We start from the raw sequence: 24,884 nt of genomic DNA, 5'->3' as shown, positions 1-24,884 counted from the left end.
TGTGAGAACAAGGCTTGTGCGGGGCTGGTAGGTGGCAGGGGTGGCCTGAGCTGTCTGTGTGAGGTGCTGGGCAGAGGAAGAGACAGGTTTTTAGAGATCATTTTCGGGCCGAGCGAAAGGTGGCGTCTTGTGTGTCACAAAATGGAGTCTCTGAGCCTGAATAAGGCTTGGTTATGTGTTTGCCTTTGTTAGTAATTAGAGGGTGATTAGTACAAATTACGTGCAGGAGAGAGGGGGGCTTCTCCCCCTTTAGCATACGTGAGATCTATTCAGTGCGGGAATGGTAAGGGGGGCGGAAAGGACCACCTCTCCCCCAACAGCATCTTCCAAATGATGTCTTCAAGTTGTAAAGGCTGCCTTGATTGCCAAAAATTCTTTATCGAATATGCTATAGTTCTGTTTCGACAGATTACGTTTCCTTGAATGGTATGCCACTGGATAACTCTAACATGATTGAGGGTCCTTTTGAGAGAGGACCGCTCTAATAGCATAATCTGATGCATGCCCCGCGACTGTGTAAATTCGTTCAGGGTCGGGACATTAAGGGGAGTAGGATCGGTGAGTAAGATGGAATGCATCTCCAATAGAAGTTTGAAAATCCTAGGAATCTCTAAAGTTCTCTAGTGGTTGTCAGCATGGGCCAGTGCAGTACTGCTTCATCCATTTTGGGATCCATTTCAACTTTATTAGGTGACAGCATGTACCCCAAATATGCCACTCGTTCCTGGTGGAATTCACATCAGGATGTTTTAGCGTATAAATGGTTGGCCTGAAATTTGGCTAGGACAGCCCTCACATGTCGGACGTGTTCCACCAGGGAAGGAGAAAATATCAAGTTTTCGTCTAGGTAGATCAAAACAAGGACATCAAGAATATCACTGAAGACATAATTTAGAAAAGAATTGGAAAGCTGTGGGGGCATTGCATAGGCCGAAGGGCATTACTTGGTACTCATATTGCCCAAATCGTGTACAAAAAGCTGTTTTCCATTTGTCCCTCCTGTGCGATTCTCACTAGATTGTAAGCTTCTCTTAAATCAAGCTTGGTATACACAGTGCTATGGCGTGCTTCATCGATTAGGACTTGAACTTTATATACTGGTTTTGAATAGTGATATCATTTAGCTGACAATAATCAACACATGGTCTCAATTCTGTTTAATTTTTTATGGTATAAAATTAATGGGAGCCCCTGCTTGGGATGTAGAACAACATATAAATCTCATGTCCAGATTGTCCTCTATGTAATGTTTCAGGACATTTTCCTTTTTCGGTCAAAGTGTAGGTCTGATCATAATATATGCTTCCCCTGTGTTGTCATGTAATTTAACAATCATAAGCTCTCTATGAGTGGGTACATTATTTGCTTCAATGGGATCAAACACATCCACATAGTCATGATATTGTGGAGGTAGATTGGGGATATCGATAATCGCAACATACGTTGTCGAGATCTGTTCCCTCATAGGTTCTTGACACCTACCTGGACATCGATTCCCAGAAAAAGTGAGCATGCGCCATCGCCAATCAATAAGAGGGTTGTGATAAGCGAGCCGTGGGATACCCAACATTATTTGGAAATGAGAGAACGCAATGACATCCAGAGAAATGATTTTTTGATGTCTCTTAGAAAATAACACAGATAAGGGGCAGGTCTTGTGAGTGATAGATCTGAAATTCACGTCTAATCAATCCACAGAAATGATGGGCTTGCTAGGTTGTTTTGGAAGTAAAGGAATTTCATAAGCCTTGACAAAGGCTAGATCGCTGAAATTACTGGTTGCACCATTGTCAATGAAGGCTAAGAACTCCCCCCATGTGTGAGTACTTGTCATCGACTTGATTTGAATGATGAAGTGCTGAGTGTTACTGGCAGTATAGCTTTCGACATCAGCAGTCTCGGGAGGATAGCTCAGGGGCAACTCTCTCGCGTTGGAAGGAAGGCGACGACGCAGAGCAACACAGGTTTGATCCCAGGGTTCGCGCTTAGAAACCTCTGAGTATTAATTGTGTTATAAATAACCAATCAATAGAGCAGGGAGTTGGGACAGCAGCTCGTCAACTTCTCCCTTCGCCTACTTCAGCCAGTTCATTTCCCGCACCTAGTAAGGGTTTCTTAGGTAGCTGCGTACTGGATGTCCGGGATCTCCACAATGGTAAAGCAGATTACCCCTCCTTCAACATTTCGTTTAATCAGGAGAGACTGGACCTCTAGTTCTGTCCAACTGCATAGGTTTGCCTTCTGTTGGAGGTACGGAGACTTCCCTGTCACTTCATCTCCAAACAGCATGTCTCTTCCCCCTTTTCCCTCACCCCATCTCTGATCCTATTCTGTTGTATTGATTACTTGTATCGCACCACATAACCCAGGGCCTCAACTGAGATACTAAGGCCACATAATCGTTCAGAATGGTAGGGGGATTTACAACTTGACTGGGAACATCTGTGATCTCATCTTTAAGACCTCTATGGAAAAGAGTCAATTCTACCGCATCAGGCCAGTTTGGGTAAGAGGCGAGATTCCCCAACTGGGAATGATATGCTAATACATCTTTATTTCCCTGACGAAGATTGATAAACTCGTTCCTGACGGACTGAGCGGCATATTGTTTGCTAAACATAGCCTGAAAGTCTCCATAAAATTCATCATAGTTTAAGAGAATCGGTCATGATCCATGAAAGGAGTAACCCAAGCTAGGGCGGTTTCATCCAGAGTCAGTAATATAAAAGCTATCCTGGCCTGGTCGGAGGCATACAATTGAGGCTTGTACAAAAAATGCATTCGGCATTAATTAAGGAATGGCTTGAAATCTCTAGGGTCCCGCCAAATTTAAGTGGCATAGGAGGATAAGGTATATTAGGCTCCATTCCGGGAGGAGGGGTGGAAATGGAGCTGGGGTAAGTATAGGGTGGTTCTCCCCTAACCTAAGATGACTGCCCCAAGCGACGACACCACTGACTTGGGAACCCCAAGGATGACCAACAACGGGGCTCTTACTAGTCAGGTTTTTCACTTTTCCCCTATAGCTCTGTCATGGCTTGAAACAAGAGGGCACCTCTGCATGTCATTTCTGCAAAGAAGTACTCAAGTCCTTGATCATGGCTCTAATGGCTCGGGAGAGTATTTAGGTCTTTCAATCTATCAGTAAATCAGATCGAGAATCACTGACCTGATCTCTCAGGAACCACAGAGTCATTTCTCTTTGGGAAATACGAGAAAGAAGGCACCCTCGCAGGATGAACCACAGCGGCTCCTCGTTTCTCGTCTTCCCCAAGGGTCCTCTCTGCACCGGAAGAGCAGGATCGAATACAAGGACCAGAGTTGATTGTAGGTAGGACGAACTGTGCGGGAGACATTAAAGACAGCGTGAGAAGAAAAGAGTCTAGTAAATTTAAGGTATTCCCACATAAACCCAGACCTGGTTTACCTATGAGTGGGAAGTCTGTCACAGGGAATTGAGGAGACAATCAGGAAGTTGCTCAGCCACTCAAACTAAAAACAAATGCCAAAAAATATCCTGCTGGTTACTCCATTAAACAAGGAAACAAGAACACAATATCCTAAAATCCTAATTACCTATTCCATAATCAAAGTGTGAAAAAGTCTTTGGTCGGATGGCATATGAGGGTTGAAAGCTGCCGGGTCCTTGCATCAGTTTCCGCATTGGCCATGATAAGCCGTAACACCACATCCTTGGCGGCCATCTTGGATGAGGATCGCATCCTCATCCTGAATGGTTCGTCGTCTTGTGATGCGCAGACCGAAAACAAATTGTGCTGGCATCATAACGCCATGTCAGAGGGGTTGCCAGAGGTGCCCTGGTAGCAAGCGACTACAGTGTCCGCTGTAAGGTAAGGTGCTCCTAATAGAAGGCTTCTCACCAAACTGGAGTATGCCAGCATAAGAGCAAAACAAGTGGTCATAAAAGCATGTAAAAAGAATAAACCTAAAGGCCAGAGGCCCACATTTTGAATAAGCCTAGGATGGAGAAATCAATGTTGTTACTTTAAGAAAATTATCTATAAGGAAGTCATTTAGATCTACAGCGAGGCCATTCTTTTGGCTAAATGAAAGGCCAGTGTCCACAATATATCCCAGAGCATCAACACAAGGCCCAACATTGATGTAGAGCAAGAATACGTACAAAGAAAAGACAAAGAAAGCGGTCTTCCTGGGCTATGCCCCCAGACAAAGAAACTCTCAGCCTGCTCACCTGGGACTTGCTTCCACACTACAGTACAAACATTTAGGAAATAACCTTAAAACCTACTATTCATGCCCATTACATTTCCCCCCTGAGCTTTCCTCCCTGGACCATTGTCCCCCATTGTCAGTAGGCTCTCGTACCTCATCCTAGGTCAGGGTCTTCTTCCCATCCACTCCAACCTCTAAGTATCTAAAGGCATAAGCACACATCAGTAACCTGCATAGCTCTGGAGCCAATTGCCATTGTGCCTCTTTGACAGTATGGCAGTACTTTTGTTGTATTTCTGCAGGAATACGACCACCCTCTGTTACTGTTACCGCCATCTGGTCCAGTATATTTCCTGCCTGCCTGATTACATACAGTGAACTGTATGTTGCCATTTGAATGGAAGAGTGACATATTGGACTCTCGTTCCTCTTTCTTTCTCTTCCCTTTTCTTGAATCCTTTTTAGTGACACCATTGTGTGTGGATCCACACATGACGTTCTGGAGTACTTACATCTTCCTGACAATATTGCAGCGACAATTTCTTGGGGAATTTTTTTACCCCACATAGTAAGTTCAGTGATAAGGTCATTCCTTTCCGCGTGGATTTTCTTGCACTGCAGACTTCTTGGGCCCGGTTCTTGGGGCACCCTGCATGTTGACACCTGGGCACAACATCACTACACACAGCCATTTGGGGCAGTTCTTATTTGTTTCTTTATCTCCCCCTCTCCTCTCCCCTTTTCTCGTTTTCCCCTCCTTGCTTTACCTTTTATTGGCAGGCGTGGTTGGGGGATTTGAATACGATGTTCGGGTGGAGGATTTTTAACTTTGGTGAGACCACACTGTTGAGGCGGTGTAGCTCGCCTGGATTAGATACACACAGGATTTTGGTGTTTTCTGGTGGAGGTTCCTTTCCCCACCTTTTAACATTTCTTATTTATGTGTTTATTTTTGGTTGCTGTGTTTTTATAGTATGTTTTTACATGGCAGTAAATGTATTATTTATCACATCCACAGAGCTCCATATCCCTTGGGGTCCTGACGAAGGCAGTGTAATTGATGTCCTGCCGAAACGTCTCCTGTATGACTCTGTGTTCTCGAGTTATGCTGTACGGTTTAACAACGTTACCAAGGACGTAGACCCGGGATGTGTTTTTTGGTCATGAATAATTATTTTTAGAACATGAAATAGGTGACATTGGTAAATTGAGGATGTCTGTGACTCATTAGCCAGACAGGGCCAGCAAGATAGTGTTGTTGCCAGTTTCTCTCCTCAGTTACCGTGCCACCAAAGTTTTTAATGATTTATTCATAAAATGTTAATGGATACATGCATGCATTTTCCATATTGATATATGTATTTATGTGTTTTTTTAGCTTGTAACCATAGGACCAAAGGCCTATGTTATAAATTATGACAGTTTTAGTACAAAAAGAAAAATACTATTCACTGTGTGTTCTGTTCCTTGTTGTGATTTAAATAACCTATGGAATAGGACCCAGTATCAGTTAAGACTGCGTCATTGAACTATTTGATCAATGGTTCATCTGGGGGACCTCCCTATGTGTCTTTTGCCTGATTATGAGTGGCTGTATGGGGTGTTACTCCTAATTTTGGAGTCCATTGGAAATTTGGCAGCAATTCCACCAGTGGTAAATCTACCAAGCAGAGGATTTACCGCAAGCACCTCTGTGGGGGTAAATCCATCACTTCTAGGTCGCACTCAGAATTCAGTGGTCTGCGAACTCTGGCATTAAATCGGTTAACACCAAAAAAGGGGCAATAAAGATTGACTGCAACAGCAAACATGCAATGAGGCCCATTGTCCTCTGTGAATCCAGGCGCAGTCTATATACATTTTTCATAGCGAGTTAAAAGAAGACACAGCATTAAAGTAGATATTACAATTTGGGGAACATATAAACAGAACATGACTTTGCACATATTCACAGGAAAGGGAAATTGTTGCTGCAATAGGCACGTGACTTTGTATCTGATTGGGGACGTGGAAGGGGCTGAGGCCACCATGGACCCCCTGGGAATCCGTAGGCCGTGTGATGGGGTCCAAAGGAGAAGAGGGGCTCAGAGACCTGTCCTATAGGTGGGGCTGAAGACCAGACCCTGGACGGCAAAGTTGCACCACACTTTACTGAAGGCAGATGCAGAAATTAGGTCACTATCCCTACCCCGCCCTACCCCCTTTATTTGTTTGTACAATAGGGGTTTATTTGAACTTGAGGTTTCAAATATGAATGCCTAAGTGCTAAAGCTGGTATGATTGGTCAGCCAGGAACGCCACAGGAGGTTTGTTAGAGAAGTTATTAGAAGCGGAGGCATTCACGTAACACAAAATGAGGCGGAGGCATACAAACCCTGATGAGCGGTGCCTCCGCTCCCCAGAGGTTCCTCAAAGAAGTGCATACCAAGTCACAGACTCCAGGGTTAGACTCTGACAACACGCATGCGCAATGCGCTTGATGACGTTACTGCTTCAGGAGCATGCCACACTATGCACTAGAATGCTTATGCATTAAACAGTGCATCTCCAGCCTCCTGCAGAAACAAGGAGGTCGGAGCCTGGCCCCGGTGCCAAAACATACCAGCCACCGATGTGCACAGCCAGACACACTATTATGTTAATGCCAGTGGTGGGGGGCAGCGTTTGGTGCCGATCGGAAGGCTCCTGAGGAAACACTGGCACGATAAACAATTCAATGTCAGTAGTGTACGGTGAATATTTTTATATTTTGAATCTTGGCGGGCATTAACATCACCCCAGAAGTAGCACGTGTGACCGAGTGCATCAAAGTTAACGTCAGTAATGCAGGCAGGCTCGGGGGAGTTCTCTCCCCAAGAACATTTTTTAAAATAATGGTATATTTTGCAGCAATTGATTTTAGAAAAATGGGATAAAAAAAACGATGCAGTTTACAAATAGTTCTCTAGGGTGACACGTGCAAAGATCCAGCATGAGAGCAGGTCTTGGCATCAGAAAATCTGACCATATCTATTGACGAGAAGGAAAGTCCACTGGCTTCCTATCAAGGCAAGAATACTTTGCAAAACTCTTTGTATCGCACACAAATGCTTAGCTAACACGGCCCTTATGTTCCTCACAGTAACGCTGAATACCTCGACTACAACCCTGAGATCTAATAACAAGCCCCAACTTCGCGTCACACGTTTCAAACTCACGAGGGCAGGAGGACTTTCCAGGTATTAGCCCCACACTGAGAAGCAAACCATCGCACCTAAGATTTCCTAATCAGAAAAACCTGGCTTTTCAATAAAGACTAGGCCAAGGCTTGCACCATCCGGACCAGGAACACAACTCCAGTCCCTCGCTGCTCCGCAGGTTAGATAATTGCGCTGATGATCGTCTGCAAATTGACTTCTGCCTGCTCAACTAAAACCACTGTGTTTTACATGTCTTGGTTCTATCTGTGTATTTTGTTGTGTATGACTGTGTAACTTTTCTCTCACTGTAACCATTGCAAACTAATTCTGCACCACTGCTGTATGCACCAGTCTCGCCAAATGCTTGCCTAACCTTATTGCCGATGTTGAATACTTTATACCACTTGATCCTAGCCAAGTAGCCACAGGACACAGGACCTAACTCCTAAGCCTGCACCCTAGAGCTCAAACATAGTAAGACCATGCTCTTGCCCTACTTCACCCTCATTTACCTCCATATTGTGTGCAGTGCACTTGCCCATTCCATACGGACCACAAGTACTACTAAGCTACCTTCAACGAATAAAAGCTTTCAGTGCAGTATCCCCGTTACCTCTCCAGCTCTGAATAAGAGGTTACCTGATCCCGCCTACCTTATTCCTGCCCCAGTGCCTAATAGCAGACTCTAAACCTTCTCTCAACACCTCAGAGGACCTAAACAATCCATACCTTGACTCACCTAGCCTACGTATAGAATAATTCACCAAGAAACCTACGCCAAACCAACCATGCTCACTGGAAAAAAGAAATGAAAGGCTAGGCTCTAGACTATCATATGCCCAACCCTCATCTAAAAAGAATAAACCTCCATAACCTAGCTAGGCCCACCCACCAGAACCAACAACAGCCTAGACAAACCCATTACTCTAATCAGGGGCGCATTAATTAATGCTAGATCCTTACCAGCCCACGCCCACAACCTTGCCCATACCATACCATCTCTCGACCTGGACTTTCTAGCAGTCACCGAGACATGGCTCCATACTGCAGCAGGGCCTTCGCTCTCACTTGCCATTCCATACAAGTATTCCATCATCAGACTCGACAGAGATTCCAACCAAGCCAAAGGTGGTGGTATTGTCTTCTCAATCAAGAACGGCACTAGGCCTTAGGCCTATTTCCAACCAATCTCTCCCATCGGCGGAACTATTGTCCGTCAAACTACCCATCTCTGCCTCCCGAACAATCACTATCCACCTTGTTTACAGACCTCCTAGACCTGCATCCACATTTGAGGAAGATATGACTCTCCTTCTCTCTAACAACACTAAGCCAGGCTCTCAAATTATCTTAATGGGAGATTTTAACTTGGGGTTCAAAGATGGTAAAGATACCAAAGCATCAATCCTTGCCAGCTCGATAACTAAAATAGGCTTCACACAACAAGGCTCAGATCCTACTCACAACAAAGGTAGGATTCTAGACTGGCTAGTCAACTTCAATTGCAACATTAACATCCTATCTAACTCTCCTTGCGCCTGGACAGACCATCACCTGATTTCATTCTGGATAAAGGATGATGGCAAGCAAAACAATCATCAAAACCTCGCTCCTCCCACTAAAACTAGGAACACCCGTAAAATAACAGTGGATAAGATACTGCCACTGTTACAACCGCTCATCAATGCCACCTTTACTAAACACTCAGACCCTACAGTCCTATTGGGCTTATTCAACCATAGGGTACTCAAAGCTATAAACATAATTGCCCTGCTCCAACTACGAAAAGCCAAACCTCCAGCGCATCTAAACTCGTGGTTCACCCCACACCTTAGATCCCTGTGCAAAGCCAAAAGACACTCAGAAGCTCTCTGGAAGAGTCATCCAACTGCCACCAGCAAAGACAACTTTCTAACAGCCTCCTTAACCTACAAAGAAGCAATCCTACAGGCAAAAAAAGAAACCTACAACACGTGCATTATCCAAGCAAAATCAAATAGAAAAGTATTATTCAATAGACTCACGGAGCTGGAATGATTCCAGTCACCTGATATGATATGATCGTTTATTTATATAGCGCCTATACACAATGTGTTTCAAAGCGCCTATACACAATGTGTTTGAAAGCAATGTGTTTCAAACCTGCATCAAAGACACCATGTGGTGCACTAATATACAGTCGACGACCGTGACCATCTGGGTGTCACGTACACAAATTACGCTGATGACACCCAGATACTCGTACCTGTCACAGGAGACTACGACACAGATGACAAAGTACTCAATGATATCTATAGCATCATTCAAGCCTGGATGGCCAAACACGGACTTTGTCTCAATGACGAGAAGACTGAGCTTCTCCTCCTAGGATCCAATCTTAAACTCAATAGACTAGACAAACAATTGGAAGCTTTCAATATTGACAGCAATTCCATCTTGGTCTCTAAAGACGTAAAAACTCTTGGTTTCTACATTGACTTCTTTCTAAACCTAACTAGACAGGTCAATGCATCAGCATACACCTGCAAGTTAATCATGGCCTGGAGACCGTTTCTCTCCACACCTAATTGCATTGCCATAGCGAGAGCTCTAGTACTCTCCAAGCTAGATTATTGCAACGTATTATATCTCAGAGCAAGTCAACAGAACTTAAAAAACTGCAAGTCTTGCAAAACAACGGCATTAGGGCTGCATTGACATCCCTAGAGCTCAGCACATATCCGAGGTAAGACGTAACCTGAACAAAGGATCGCCTTCAAATCACTTTCCCTCACGCACAAATGTCCCGCTAACCTGTCACCAAGCTACCTAAGAACCTTTCCCGTAATATCTCAGACCGCCCGACCTGCTCGGTGCAATCACACTGCCGCAAAGTCCCTCGCTTCAAACTACAAAAGGCAGGAGGGAGTCGCTTCCCTGTCCTTGCAGCTACATTATGGAACACCCTACCTGCACCTTTAAGATCTGAACAGGCCTATCACCCATTCAGGAGGAACTCTAAAGTGTGGCTTCTTGCCCAAGATTACCAATTACAAGCGGACCTACATGTATAATATATTCCACTAATTATACTATGTATCTGTACATGCTGGAATTATACTTCTCAGTAATTTGTAGCTTGTGCACATTCTGTGATCTGCAAATAATGTAGGCAACTGTGTTCTGTAAGGAATGTAAGTAACTTCAGAAATCTCATATTGTAATGATGTAGACTCTATCTGTATTTGACTGCCATTGATGTAAATTATATAAATTCTATCTGTATTTGACTGCTATTGATGTACCCACACTTATGCTACTGTTTTCTCTGTAACTTGCTATGTAGGGAATGCGCCCAGAGGCCTACGGGCTTGGGGCGCCATACAAATATAATCAATACAAATAAAAATACAAACCAGAGATGTTAAACCTGCTGTAACCTACGCCCTGATACCCCAGGGTTTGGCCGTATACCCAATACAATAAATAAATAAAATAAATAAATAAATGTGCCATGTCACTAACAGTACACAGCAGCATTTCACAGCATGTCCATGCCTGTGTCCACGATATATGCCAGCACAGCCACTATAAATTGCTTTATGAAGCTGCACCAATTAGATCTGCTGCCATGATCTTAGCTGGTCTTCCCTGCAACAGGTGTGCATGTTGTACATTAATCTCACTTGCTCCATTTGTAAATAATGTGTTGTCTGTAAATGAAACAGTCTCACGAAGTCTATACAGAATTCGATCAGTGAGTAAATCACACTCAATCTGAAAATAAATAATCTTTGAGAAAGGGGAGAAGGTAACATCGAAGCAGTTTTGGTCCATGGCTGCTTTGTGTAAAATCAAAGTGCATTCTGGGAACATAAGAATGACTTCAGATTTTTTATTTTTGACAGATATATCTGTGAAAGAGATTTAAGCCTGCAACTCTTTCTGAGCATGTAACGTACACCTGCTTGGCGCGTTCATACTCATTTGGACAGCCTTAACCCGTGGGTGCGGGGGCAGGGATCATTTGAGAGGCAATAATGCGCCATAATGGGCGGTAGAGGGAGCCCGGTTGTGCTCACCAGGACCCTCCGTCGCACTGCTGGTGATTTACTGGCTCCTGGCTGGTTCCTGTGACACCGCGCCTTGGCGGCCATTTTAATTTGAACACTTAACCTCCTCTCCTGCCACCAATACTACGAATTCCTCTGGAATCCACCTGTTGAAAGCAGGTGGATTCCAGAGTGCCTCCTACAATCCTTCATTTTCCACCATTTAGTGGAAAAGCAAGTAGCCAATGTGATTCCACATATGTCTTACTATTTACATTACCGTGCACGTGGTTGAAAAGTTAAAGATTGAACATAGGGGGACGTTTTTTAGTGCAAATCTAAGTGGTCCTCTCCTTGCAATTCAGCTTTCAAATTAAAATGGCCCCCAAGGTCTGAAGCAGTAAATCACCAGATCCTCTTTATCCAGGTGAGCCCAGATTTTCCACTCCTGGAGCCCTCACGCCTGCAGCCACACATCGCAGTCTGCATTCCTCTTCGCGGAACATGTAGTTGGTTTCATGAGAGGTGGTGGATGGTGCCAGGACCGCCTGTGGCAATGTCTACCAGCTGAGGACTGCCATGTTGATGTAAGCACAAGCTTTCATAGTGTTCTGCTTCTTGAAGGCTGGGCTTTCCTGAAAATGAGGTAATGTGGGGCCTGTGATGGTGTAAAGACCGGAGGAGGGGTCTGTACTTCCGCTCTCTATATGGTAGAGGGGAGGCACAGAGACCCCTGCCAAGATTCTCTATTATTGGTACGTGGTCGAGCAATCAAGGTCTAGCTTCTCGGGAGGTGATGCAAGCTGGTTCTTAAGTACAGTGTAGTCCCCGAGCACCCACGAAGGAATTTCCACACACTGTATCGGTTAAAGCACAGTTTTTATATAATTAATATTCAAGGTCATATACACGATCACGATAACTCACTTTGTACTCCGAACATCAACAATGGTAAATATGTACAATTCTAAAGTGGTACCACTAACATTATTAGATCTCCTTAAGTGCATATGGTCAGAATGACACACAGATCAAAATAAAGAGGAAACCAGCAGTAGAGAGAGGAAGGAAAGCAGGATGGTTGAGCAATTGGCAGAATACTGGTCCCGCTACCTAGACACAGTTCTGTGTGGAGATCCCCCCACCTGGGCAACCTGTAGAAGAAAGATACAAGCCCAGTCCATATATTGTTCACACTAGACTTTCCAATAGTTCTGCAACCCCAAAGTACCTGGCGTTGTAGCGTTCTTCGTCGGGGAAATCGACAAGCCTTCTTGAGTGCCCTCCCTTTAAGGCAGGAGTCACGGGTCGTCGAACATCCGATGGAGAACAGGTCGAGCTACGACGGTGAAGTGGCCGTGTCGTTCCCAGCAGTGCTCGTTGACGGGGAAGCCTAAACGTCCTGCAGGGAAGAGGCGTGCGGGGCACCTCGGTGTCGATAGTTCTGGACCGCAAAGAGTTGAAAAACTGTGGCCCAGCAAGGACGTCGAGTCGTCGGCATCTCTGTGGTCTTTGGGTGGCAGGAAACCCACCGGTGGATGCACCTTGGCGCGTCGACGGTCAGGCCTTCTCCGGCAGGATACAGCGGCGACGATGCGGACGAGAGCGTTCTTGGATCAATGAAGTTCTTAGGCAACAGGAGCAGGGTGGCTCCAGTCGGCGACGGCGATCGGCGACAGTGGCGGACAACAGTCCGGGCGCTTCTCTCTGGAGTTCCACAGCAATCCCTGTATCGGGTCGGCAGCCTGTCGAAGGTCTGTCTACCAGGGAGTTTAGGCAAAGATAGGCTGTGCACGATGGTCCCTCGTAGCTCGGGAAGAGGGCGCCTCACTAGGTCCTCTCTGGGTCAGTTCTTGAGGCACAGTAGCTTTCAGATTGCAAAGGAGAGCAACAGCAATTCTTCTCGTCCAGCAGGGCTCAAGGTTAAGCTTCAGTTACTCCAGTTACTCGTCGTAGTGGACTTCAGCTTCCGAACACGATTCCTAGCAGTGAGAGGTCCCCAGATATACTGTTGATCTCCCAATCATTCCGCTGGGTCACACTCAAGCATCCAATCACGACTATGGGCATTCATGCAGGCAGGCAGCCAATCAGGCACACAAGGTGTTCAGGCCATTCACTTCTCTCCAGACACTCACAACAAGTTATGTGTATTGGGACAAGTACCGAGCCTTTCAACACTCCAAGCTGCATTCATACCGGTTTCCGGCAGGGCTGTCTCAACCATTGTGTCAAACACCAGATACTACACAGCCACAACATAGAATGCATATTCGTCACAAACTCCATTCACCCAGGTCCCACCCACAGGCGTACTCACAACATACGGTCGTTGAGAAGGCTCCAGCCAGTCTGGTCGGCACTTCCCCACACTACCCTATATGGAACTTCCACCCAACAGCCAGTCAGGGGGAAGGGACAGAGGCAGGGCTTCCTGGGACTTTGGGAAGATCACGGTAACAGGTGATGGAAGGCAAGAGGCAGGGCCTGGGCATCACAAAATGGAGGACGCTCAGGGCACCAATCATTTCAGCATGGAGCTTCCACCAGCCCATACCCTGCTCTGTGGGTCACACACAGGTGGCCAAAAACATACACTAGGGGCACAGGGTTGTACCCCTACCCCTGGGTGCCATAAGGGTATCCCATAGGTCTGTTCACCAAACCAAAAGAGAGAGAGCTGCACTGCCAGGAGTCCCACATGAACTCCTGCGTGGAAAACACAACAGAACACACGATAAAAAGCAGTAAAGGACAAGGAGGCTCTGTCCCCCCGATGCATTTCCAGCATCACAGATGGTATCACTTGAACGCAACAGCGGCGTTCGCCGTCCCGCATGTCAATTATAATAAAGTGGGCGTACATGTGCCCACCAGTGAGCGCTGGGAACCCGAAGCGTTAAGACCTGTGTCCTGTGTCTCATTAAGGTACTGGGAGCAAGGCCTCGCCACAGGGGTCCTGTGGCATATTAACCACCATCACACTGGCGAGGACGGCTCTGGGCAGGGTGTTTACGATACGACAGCAAATGCTGCTACAGCATTGTTCTCAGACACCTGCCAGGGACGTTCAACATTGCGGGGAATATTACACCGCCATTTTGTGTGGTCTGTGGTTGCGGCTCCTCACAGGGAGTGCTCGTGCGCCACAGGTTAACATTTTTGGAGCCCACAAGGGCTAACTATGTTCCACAAGGCCAAGGAGGCCAAAGCAGGGAAATGTTTTCTTCTTTTTTCGTCTCTTCTTTCTCATGCCCATCCATCAGGATGGCCGGGATGGCCCTCCTTCCATGCAGCAGTTAAAGCAGCTCTTGTTCTCCTGAGGTGGGAGCTTGGCCCAAATCTACACTGCGGCCCTAGGGAGGGTGCCTGTGCAGCCACAACACCAGTGAAGACCAACGGAACACGCAGATTTGCGGCCTCTTTGTGCTTGACAGTTGCCTGTGCGATCTGACAGCATGAATGACTACGGTGGAGCCCCAAGGCGCAGTTGTAGCACCGCAAGGCGGGAGAGCGCCCAGACAGCAGAGCACACTGGCTCCCATGACAGAATTCGATACCGCAGGTCCACCCTCGAAGTTGGAGCCGAAGTGGCTGTTGTGGGTCAAACGGCTCGAAATGAACTTTAACGCCACAGCCGAAACTGATGAGGAAGCAAAGGTGGCGACCCTCATCTACGCAGCCGGGCCTGAAGTGCATCACATTTCTGAGACTCTTGCTCCCACCGTTAACTCATACCAGGGGGTGAAGGACGCTTTCAAAGAACATGTCATGCCGCTGGCAAATCAGGACTTTGAGAGATGCGTGATGTGCAGCAAGAAACTCGCGAGCACGTGCCAGTGGACAGTGAGGGCATGATCCGCAACCAGCTACTGCAGGGGTGCAGTTCAGGCAAACTACGAAGGCAGGTCCTTCGTGAGCCAGGGCTCATGCTTACCCGCATCCTTGAGATGGGGAGATCCTATGAAATTGCAGACAGCCGCGCCTCCAGGATGGATGCTGCAGCCAAGTCTACAAAAGGTGAGGAGGTCTGTGCAATTGGGCAACCATCGAACACAGGCCCGTCGATACCCAGATGGGCCCCACGAGAAGCTGAGTCATCTCAGCCTTGTCCCAAGTGTGGCTACGATCTCCCACATGCAGGTGACTGTCTGGTGATGAGAAGGGTGTGTGGGTGCTGTGGGGCTGCAGGACACTTTGCAAGAATGTGCTGTGCCGCTGCACCAGTCACCATTCCCAGGGGGCCAGGCGAATGTTCGGCGACATGCCGCGGCGTCAAAGACAGGTGGCTGTGGTTGAACAAGACATGCAAAACCTAGACATTGCTGAGGAAGAGGAGGAAGAACAAGAGGTCTTCTTCATATCCAGCATTGATGCTGTGAAGAAGAAAAGGAGGCAACCCACGTGCAAAGTGTCAGTATGTGGGACAGCGACCCCGGTGCTAGTGGACACTGGGGCATCCGTGTGCGTTGTAGCAGCTCGCCCCTACAAGGCACTCCTCGGGCCTCTGGCACTAGTAAAGGCATGCACCAAAATATTTTCGTTTGGGGGAACCGACCTGCTAACCCTCCGAGGCGCATTTGTGGCCCAGGTTACCCACGCTGACAAAGCCATTTGTCGCTCCTGAGTTGTGTGGCATCTGGTGTGCTAGGGATTGTATGCTTTGCACTCATGGTGCACGGGGAAGACATCAATGACATGTTGAGAAGGTTTGCTGAGCTGTTCAGAGGGGTCAGGAAGCTCAAGGGTGAACCCATCATGCTTCAAATTGATGAGACTGTATGCCCTACGGCTCTCAAGCATTGACGCATACAATTCCACTTAATGGAGCCAGTGGAAGAAGAGCTCCAGAACTTGGTCGACATAATTGAAAAAGTTGAGGGCCCTACCCTGTGGGTTTTCCTCATAGTGGTGGCAGCCAAACCAAAACAACCAGGAGCGGTCCGCATCTGCGTGGACATGAGGTTACCCAACCTCGCCATCCGACGCAAAAGACACATCACGCCAACACTAGATAATGTGGTGGGGGAACTACAAGGGGCCAAGGTGTTTTCCAAACTTGATCTGCAGTCCGGGTACCACCAGTTGGAAGTAAACCCGGACTCACGATATATATCAACCTTCACGACCCATCAAGGGCTGTACTAATATAAGCGCCTAAGCTTCGGCGTCTCCTCGGCGGCCGAAGTCTTTCAAAACGTCATCAGAGGCACTCTTGCAGGTCTGGAGGCGGTAATCACCCTAAGTGATGACATTTTGGTTTATGCGACATCAGAGGTCGAGCACATGCGTCGTCTGGAAAAGACACTAGAGAGAATCAAGAAGCTGGGACTAACACTGTACCGTGAGAAGTGCGTATTTCTCAAAGACAATATCGACTTCTTTGGATTTGTGTTTCATGCAAAAGGAATAACACTGGACCTGCAGAAGGTCAGGGACATTCAAGAGGCGGCACCGCCCGGAAATGTCTCGGAGGTCAGGAGTTTCCTGGGCATGGTAACCTACTGCAGGAGATTCATCCCGAACTTGGCAACCCTCTCAGGGCCCCTTCAGATCCTAACCAAGAAGGACACCGCCAGGGTGTGGACGGGGTCAGAACAAGGGGCGTTTATCACTATTAAGCAGGCCCTCACGGGTGATTAAACAATGGTATTTTTCGATCTGGGGAAGGAATCTGAAATCATTGTGGATGTCAGCCTGCTCGAGCTAAGGGCAGTCCTTCTCCAGCCAGACACCCACGGGCAAATGAAACCCATTCCCTATGCCAGCAAGGCACTCACTGCAACTGAACAAAGATACTCACAGATCGAGAAGGAGGCACTGGCAGTCCTATGGGGCTGTCGGCACTTCCGCATCTACATCTTGGGGAAGCCTGTATCAGTGATCACAGACCATAAACCATTCCCATCATGGCAGGCTCCTCGTTGAAACCACTGCCCAGGATAGAGCGGTGGATGCTGGCCCTCATGGAGTACAGAGTGAGGCTTAACTACAGACCGGCAACCCAAAACCTGGCGGACTACCTATCAAGGCATCCCAGAGGCGGCAGCGTCCAAGAGGAAACTGCGTGTGTGGCCAGCGAAGAACACTTTCGCTTGGTGGTTGGTACAGCAAAGCCCATAACCATGTCAATTGAAGAGGTTGCAGAGGCCTCAAGAGAAGACAAATGCATCCAGCTAGTTCATGAGGGCCATAGTGGACGGCGATTGGAAGGCAGTGCTCCCGAGCACCCCGCGCAGGGACAAAAAAGCCCAGTGTGAACTGCAACAGCTGTGGTGAGTCTGGCATGAACTATCGGTGACGGAGGAAGGGCTGCAAATACGAGGCCGCCAGATAGTGGTGCCGAGATCTTTGGTCGAAAGAGTGGTGGAACTAGCCCACTGCGGTCACCAGGCCACAACCAACCAAACGAAGGCAAGACTACGTCCCAAGGTATGGTTCCCAGGGCTGGAGGCAAAGGTGGATGACTATGTTGGCAGGTATGTATGGTGCCAAGCAGCTGCCCCAGTAAACATGGAGCTCAGCATTGAGTTTATGGTGAGAAGCAATAAACCATGGGACACAGTGTATGTAGACTTTGGGTCGACAGGGAGAGCCATTCACTTTATAGTCATGATCGACCAGTGGTCTAGGTACCGGAGGTGGAGTTTGTGGAATTGACGTTGTATGAACAGATCATTCTAGTCCTGGAAAAAGTGTTTGCCACCCATGGATTTCCACATGTCATCTGCTCTGACAATGGGCCGCCGTTTCAAGGCAGAGGATTCACGGAATTCATGGAAGACTGCAGCATAACACACAGGAAAGTGACGCTGGCATGACCACGGGCCAATGGTGAAGCTGAGCCCTTCATGCGCCCCCTTAACAAGGTCTTCCGCATAGCCCAAGGGCAGGGAGGCGAACTGAAAAGGACCCTGTAACATTTCCTTTCGAGAGTATCTGGCTGACCCGCATCAGCCCACCGGGTGCCCCCAGTGGAAGCCCTGTTTAACAGGTGCCCGAGAGGGCTCATTCCGTAGACAAGGGGCCGGTCGCCAGGCATCATTGACAACCAGGCGACATCAGAGGACCGGCGAGTGCACAACGAGAGAGAGAATGTCCGACATCGGATAAGGCCGCCAGACATTGAAGTGGGTGACACGGTTCTCTTGAGGAATCACCATTCAGAACGAAAGCTGTGCCTCAACTTGGAACCTGTGCTGATGGGCGTCACACAGGTAAAAGGGTCCATGGTCACTGCTGTGGATTAGAGAGGGGCGGTGGCCAGAAACTCGAACTTCTTTCGGAAGGTTGGTGGAGGAGAGAAACAAACAAGTACACAAGGAGAAACATCCCCAGCCCGAACTGCGGGCAGAGAGCTGCCACCGGAAGAGGACACGGGGGACCCAGAACCGACACTAGGTGACCCGGCAGGAGGGGAAGGAGAACCTGTGATGCATGGACGTTACCCTAGGTGACCCGGCAGGAGGGGAAAGAGAACCCGTGATGCATGGACGTTACCCTAGGTGACCCGGCAGTAGGGGAAGGAGAACCCGTGATGCTTGGACGTTATCCTAGGTGATCCGGCAGGAGGGGAAGGAGAACCCGTGATGCATGGACGTTACCCTAGGTGACCCGGCAGGAGGGGAAGGAGAACCCGTGATGCATGGACGTTATCCTAGGTGACCCGGCAGTAGGGGAAGGAGAACCCGTGATGCATGGACGTTACCCTAGGTGACCCGGCAGGAGGGGAAGGAGAACCCGTGATGCATGGATGTTACCCTAGGTGACCCGGCAGGAGGGGAAGGAGAACCCGTGATGCATGGACGTTACCTAGGTGACCCGGCAGGAGGGGAAGGAGAACCCGTGATGCATGGACGTTATCCTAGGTGACCCGGCAGGAGGGGAAGGAGAACCCGTGATGCATGGACGTTACCCTAGGTGTCCCGGCAGGAGGGGAAGGAGAACCTGTGATGCATGGACGTTACCTAGGTGACCCGGCAGGAGGGGAAGGAGAACCCGTGATGCATGGACGTTACCCTAGGTGACCCGGCAGGAGGGGAAGGAGAACCCGTGATGCATGGACGTTACCCTAGATGACCCGGCAGGAGGGGAAGGAGAACCCGTGATGCATGGACGTTATCCTAGGTGACCCGGCAGGAGGGGAAGGAGAACCCGTGATGCATGGACGTTATCCTAGGTGACCCGGCAGGAGGGGAAGGAGAACCCGAGATGCATGGACTTTATCCTAGGTGACCCGGCAGGAGGGGAAGGAGAACCCATGATGCATGGACGTTATCCCCGCCGAGAGGGCCGTCAGTGTTTCGTCCCGGTTCAAGGTCTACCTCGTGGACCCATGTTGAGACGACCAAGCGGTGTCTCCCTGCATTGCCCACGTTGGGCACACTGTATGTTTTATTGTTAAATACGTATGTGCCGATCCTGTTGACAGTGAGTTATGCAAAATGGCCATGTTGGCCTTTGTTATGAAAAAAGAGGAATGTGATGGTGTCACATGAGCGCGTTCGCTGTCGCGCATGTCAATTATAATAAAGTGGGTGTACCCGCGCCCACCAGTGCGTGCCAGGAACCGGAAGGGTTAAGACCCGTGTCCTGCATCTCATTAAGGTAGGGTGGGGGGGGGGCAAGGTCTAACCACGGAGGTCCTGGGGCATATTAACCAGCATCACAGGGCCTGCCAGCCTCCTGCACTGCCACTCCGGGGTTCAATGGGTGACTCTTATACAGGCAAGTGGTGCGCACATTGGTCCCTTGGGAGCTTTACTGCCCCCTGTGCAAGGGCTGACTCCGCCTGCAAGTAGTGTGCGCGCCAGTGCCTTGGTTACTTTGCCGCCCCCTTCCCAAGCGCGTTTGGGGAATCAGACACGAACACCGGCTGTTCACGCCTTCCGCTTTGCCCCCCACCTCCTCTGCTACCGTGCCCGGGTGAAGCGTGAGGCAGTGCGTGCAGATACTCCGTCCCACGCACGCCGCGTGCCATTTCTTTATCTTTTTGAGGTGCAATGAGTCCATTAGAGGAGAATAACAGAATGCTTGCAGCAGCCCCACAGACTGACTAGTGGAGTCGAATTTAGTGTTCACAAAATGAGGAGGACGGCTTCACATCCTGTCTGTTTTAGCCAAACTTCTCTCGCAACCTGACTAAAGAGAGGGTCCATGTAAGACCACCGTTATTATTTTCCACTGCCTTTCTAATACCCGGTGCGATTTTCCTTTCTTCTAAACTCAACCTCCTGTTTCCCAGTTGTTTTCTATCCAGGGACGGCGTCTGGGAATTTCATTCGTCTCAAATATAAGGGTTCTTGAGCCTCAGGGGGCCCCGAGCAGCAACAGACCGCACATTCGCAGCCAGCAGTCTAATGACACGGCAATATGTTACTAGGGTTCTGGGGCTTAGAGTGTGATGTTTGCAACGCTATCCTCACAAGATGAGTTTGCCTAGCCCTCCGACCGTCACTTCTATTGGCGGAAAACAGAAGGGTGTCCTTTCACTGGTTCCTCCAGATCAGGCCCTTGCTTACAAACAATGAGTCATAGCTATTCAGGAGTCATTTTGTGTTTCAGCTCCCTTCTGGCTCAGTGACTCGTGATAGGTGGTGGCTATTAGCCTTCTCTATCTCCATTTTTAATGTATGCCCCCTCACGGGTGACCCAGACTGCTTTCCGCTCTAAGTAAGGTAATTAAGCCCCCTCCCCCCACCATCAAGTTGAAATGGGCCCCACACATCTTCAGCCGGGGCCTGCTTCTATCTAGTGTTGCTGGCCTGTCCGTGCCTGGATTCTGCCAGACCAGGGGGTCGGGGTCACGTGCCTTTTCAATGGTGGCACCCACCCTGTAGAATTCTCCCCCGCCGTCCCCTTGTCCCTCCGCTCCTAGCCAAATTGCTTCGGTCAGACACCGGATCCACTGTTAGGCCTCTAGCGCCAAGCAACCACTTTGTGGTGTCTGTGCGCTCTAAAAATAGGCCGACGCGTAGACGTGACTGGGTGGGATGCATTCTGTTTGATTGGATGGGACAATGTAAGGTGCTGTATTTATGGGGTACAGTGTATATCCCTCTAACAGACAGAGGTCTTGACATGCACTGTTTTTTTTTTTTAAAAAACGTTATTTACACAACATCTATTATAAAATCCAAGACAATCAGCGTATAAGAAATAAAACATGGCAAATTACACAAGAAAAGCACAGCATTTTACCCAGTTCTATGTACAGAGTGAGATATACAACACTGTAAACCCCCAACAAATCAAATACATCTCTCAATTACCCCCCACCCAACAACTACAATGCCAAGTTAAAATAGCTGTAAAAATCTACCCCATATTTTCTCAAACAAAGCCAATTTACCAAGTCATCTCTCTCTCCATATTTGCCAATTCATTCATCTCATTGACATGCCCTGGTTGACATCTGACGCCGGATGTATCTGCCTCAATGGCTTCTTTTTATGACTTGTACCCACAATTCTCTCTCATATGTGCTCGCAAACCACACCACTCCCACCCTACCAGCATCGCAGTGCACTTTCTTCACGCAATCTTCGGGACCCAGGGCCCAAAGGGGCACAGTTCAGCCCGTGGAAAGCACTGTAATCTTCTATATAACGCTGCCGCCTGTGGCCGAGCATGGGCGGGTCTCCCTGTAGTGCCGAGCGGTGAAAGAAGCACTTCAAGGCAATACCACTTTTCTCAGAGAAGGAAACTAAGGCACAGCGCTGTGTAGTGACGGGGCCAAGATCACAGGCTTCGATCGAGTGGAGAAGCTGGGATTTTAGGGCAGGTTTCCTTGTTCTATAGTCTGTAATTCAGGCAGTAGAATATGGAGGTAATCAAGGGTAAGGTGGTGCGGTAAAAAAGTGGCGCTACCGCAATGATCACAGTTTTTAACACACCATCATTTAGAGATAAAGTAGAGGAAATACCTGCAGCTCTGGCTCTTGTTTATTTTCTCCACTTTATATCCCAAAACTGGAGTAATTACCACAGGTGGAAGTAACACCTGCGGTAATTCCCCCAAGTCTCCAATGAAGTCCTGTGGCACTCCATGAATGGCGACGAATACCACGTTACCAACATTCATAATCGGGCAACTGTATCACTGATACAAGTCGCAGTAATGGTAAACATGCAGGGGGTATTTCTGTGGGAAATACCACCGCCCTTGTAATGACCCCTATATCTCCTCCATGCTATCTTTAGCTTCACATCAGTGTTTAATGCTTTCTGAGTAGTTGTCTTTCAGAAACTATGCTAGTACTATATGTGCAATAAAGCTGACAGGCAAACATCCCACATGTCTTCATATCATTTAGCAATTGATCGATTGATGTGCAAGTACATAGACCAGCATATACATGAACACGCCAGACTCAGATGGCAACATAGCTCAGTGGGCTCTGGCACTTTCAGAGTGAATATTTGTTTTTTTATTGCCAGGTTCATTTACCATGTGGTTTGGTGCTTTAAACGTCAGCTTTATTGTATTGAACAAATAGTACTAAAGTCGTTTTCGAAATACAGCATTGAACATTGATGTAAAACTTAAATCATCCTCTTTCCTTGCCTCACAAAAACCTTATTTTTTCAGTATCTTGTCTTGTCCTGGATGGTGTCCTCGTCTCTAGCATCTCTTCTACACTCTGGCCTCTGTCTCACCCCTGTAAGATCTAGTTTTGCCTCCTCTCTAACCATGTCACTCTTCATCCTCTCAAAGCTGCTACCTTCCTTCTCTTCACAATGACCATGCTCTGCCTCCCTTATAATATTCCCTTCCTCTTGCACTCCCATCCTCTCTTCCTTTTCCAGAAGGGATAAAGAAGTCAGCGAGCGCAGAGGAAGAGGGAGTGCACTCCAGTGCTTGGCGCAAGCAAAGAGAAGGACAAAAAGGAGAGGAAGCACAAGTCAAAATGGGACCGATACGAGAAAGAGAGATTCAGAGCAGAGTGAACGTGGAGGAGAGGAGAAAGAAATGAGAGAGGAAAGATAGCAGGGAGCAAACCCATGAATGTGGAGGAAAGGAGAAAGACAAGAGAGAGGAAAGATAGGAGGGAGCAAACCCATGAATGTGGAGGAGAGGAGAAAGACAAGAGAGAGGAAAGATAGGAGGGAGGTAACCCATGAATGTGGAGGAGAAGAGAAAGACAAGAGAGAGGAAAAATAGGAGGGAGCAGACCCATGAATGTGGAAGAGAGGAGAAAGACATGAGAGAGGAAAGATAGCAGGGAGCAAACCCATGAATGTGGAGGAGAGGAGAAAGACAAGAGAGAGGAGAGATAGGAGGGAGCAAACCCATGAATGTGGAGGAGAGGAGAAAGACAAGAGAGAGGAAAGATAGGAGGGAGAAAACCCATGAATGTGGAGGAGAGGAGAAAGACAAGAGAGAGGAAAGATAGCAGGGAGCAAACCCATGAATGTGGAGGAAAGGAGAAAGACAAGAGAGAGGAAAGATAGGAGGGAGCAAACCCATGAATGTGGAGGAGAGGAGAAAGACAAGAGAGAGGAAAGATAGGAGGGAGGTAACCCATGAATGTGGAGGAGAAGAGAAAGACAAGAGAGAGGAAAAATAGGAGGGAGCAAACCCATGAATGTGGAAGAGAGGAGAAAGAAATGAGAGAGGAAAGATAGCAGGGAGCAAACCCATGAATGTGGAGGAGAGGAGAAAGACAAGAGAGAGGAAAGATAGGAGGGAGCAAACCCATGAATGTGGAGGAGAGGAGATATAAAAGAGAGAGGAAAGATAGGAGGGAGCAAACTAGGAAACTAGCTGTTTGGCAAGGCCTTAACCTCCTGTCAAGCTATTGGCTTGGGAAGCCTTAGACTCAACCCCCTCATATTACTGAACTACTTAACCCTTGTAAGAGGATTCAATTCAGCACTACAGCCAAGTCAACGCCTAGTCTAGAATACTGAATGAAAACCCTTATTGATATATCTTTATGTCCAGTTCATGCGTTCTGGAAGACTACCCCTATATAACACCCCTCCCTTGGAATCCCCCTGACCCCACTGAGCCAAGAAGTAGTTCTTTTTTGCAAGTTTAAAGGTTTATTTGATAACTTAAACAATATATATTATATCACGCTTTATAATAAATTAATAATTGGATATCACACTTAATCTGAGATGATAAAGATTAACAACGGAGAATCTGGCACTAGCACACTTCTTGATAATCACTAAGGAGCTGACATGAAATGGATAAGGTAGCAACAATACTTTTATGGTTTCAAATGGATGCAATGTGGAATGAAATGCAGTAAAGAAAATAACTTGATAGGATTTCAGCAAAAGACAATGTAATCACTTTCTTGGACAATTCACCACCCCTTTTATGCAATGCAAGGAAATGGAAGGAAGGCACACAGTTCTCAGAAATGCAATTAAATGTGATTCAGTTAACCCCAGCAACTTAGACTACAGAAGTTGAAAACACAGGCCCAAATGCTTTTAAATGTGCTGGAAATGAAGAAAAAAAATA

The 24,884-nt window shown here is 47.7% G+C and overlaps 1 protein-coding gene and 1 long non-coding RNA gene across 3 annotated transcripts in view; one reads left to right on the top strand and one right to left on the bottom strand.

Moving 5' to 3' along the window:
• SPAG8 (sperm associated antigen 8) overlaps positions 1-24,884 on the bottom strand; it is a 419,928-nt gene that overhangs the window by 316,084 nt on the left and 78,960 nt on the right. The gene's annotated exons all lie outside the window — the stretch shown is intronic.
• Positions 19,955-24,884, top strand: part of LOC138511230 (uncharacterized) — a 294,238-nt gene continuing 289,308 nt past the window's right edge. For both annotated transcript variants that reach the window (XR_011280592.1, XR_011280591.1), the window contains exon 1: positions 19,955-20,011. This is a non-coding gene — a long non-coding RNA (uncharacterized lncRNA). The remainder of the gene's footprint in view (positions 20,012-24,884) is intronic.

The sequence above is a fragment of the Ambystoma mexicanum genome, chromosome 6p, assembly GCF_040938575.1.
Source record: "Ambystoma mexicanum isolate Mex_15411 chromosome 6p, UKY_AmexF1_1, whole genome shotgun sequence".
Taxonomy (NCBI): domain Eukaryota; kingdom Metazoa; phylum Chordata; class Amphibia; order Caudata; family Ambystomatidae; genus Ambystoma; species Ambystoma mexicanum.
The sequence above is the reverse complement of the archived record's forward strand: the minus strand, read 5'-3'. Positions and strand labels throughout refer to the sequence as shown.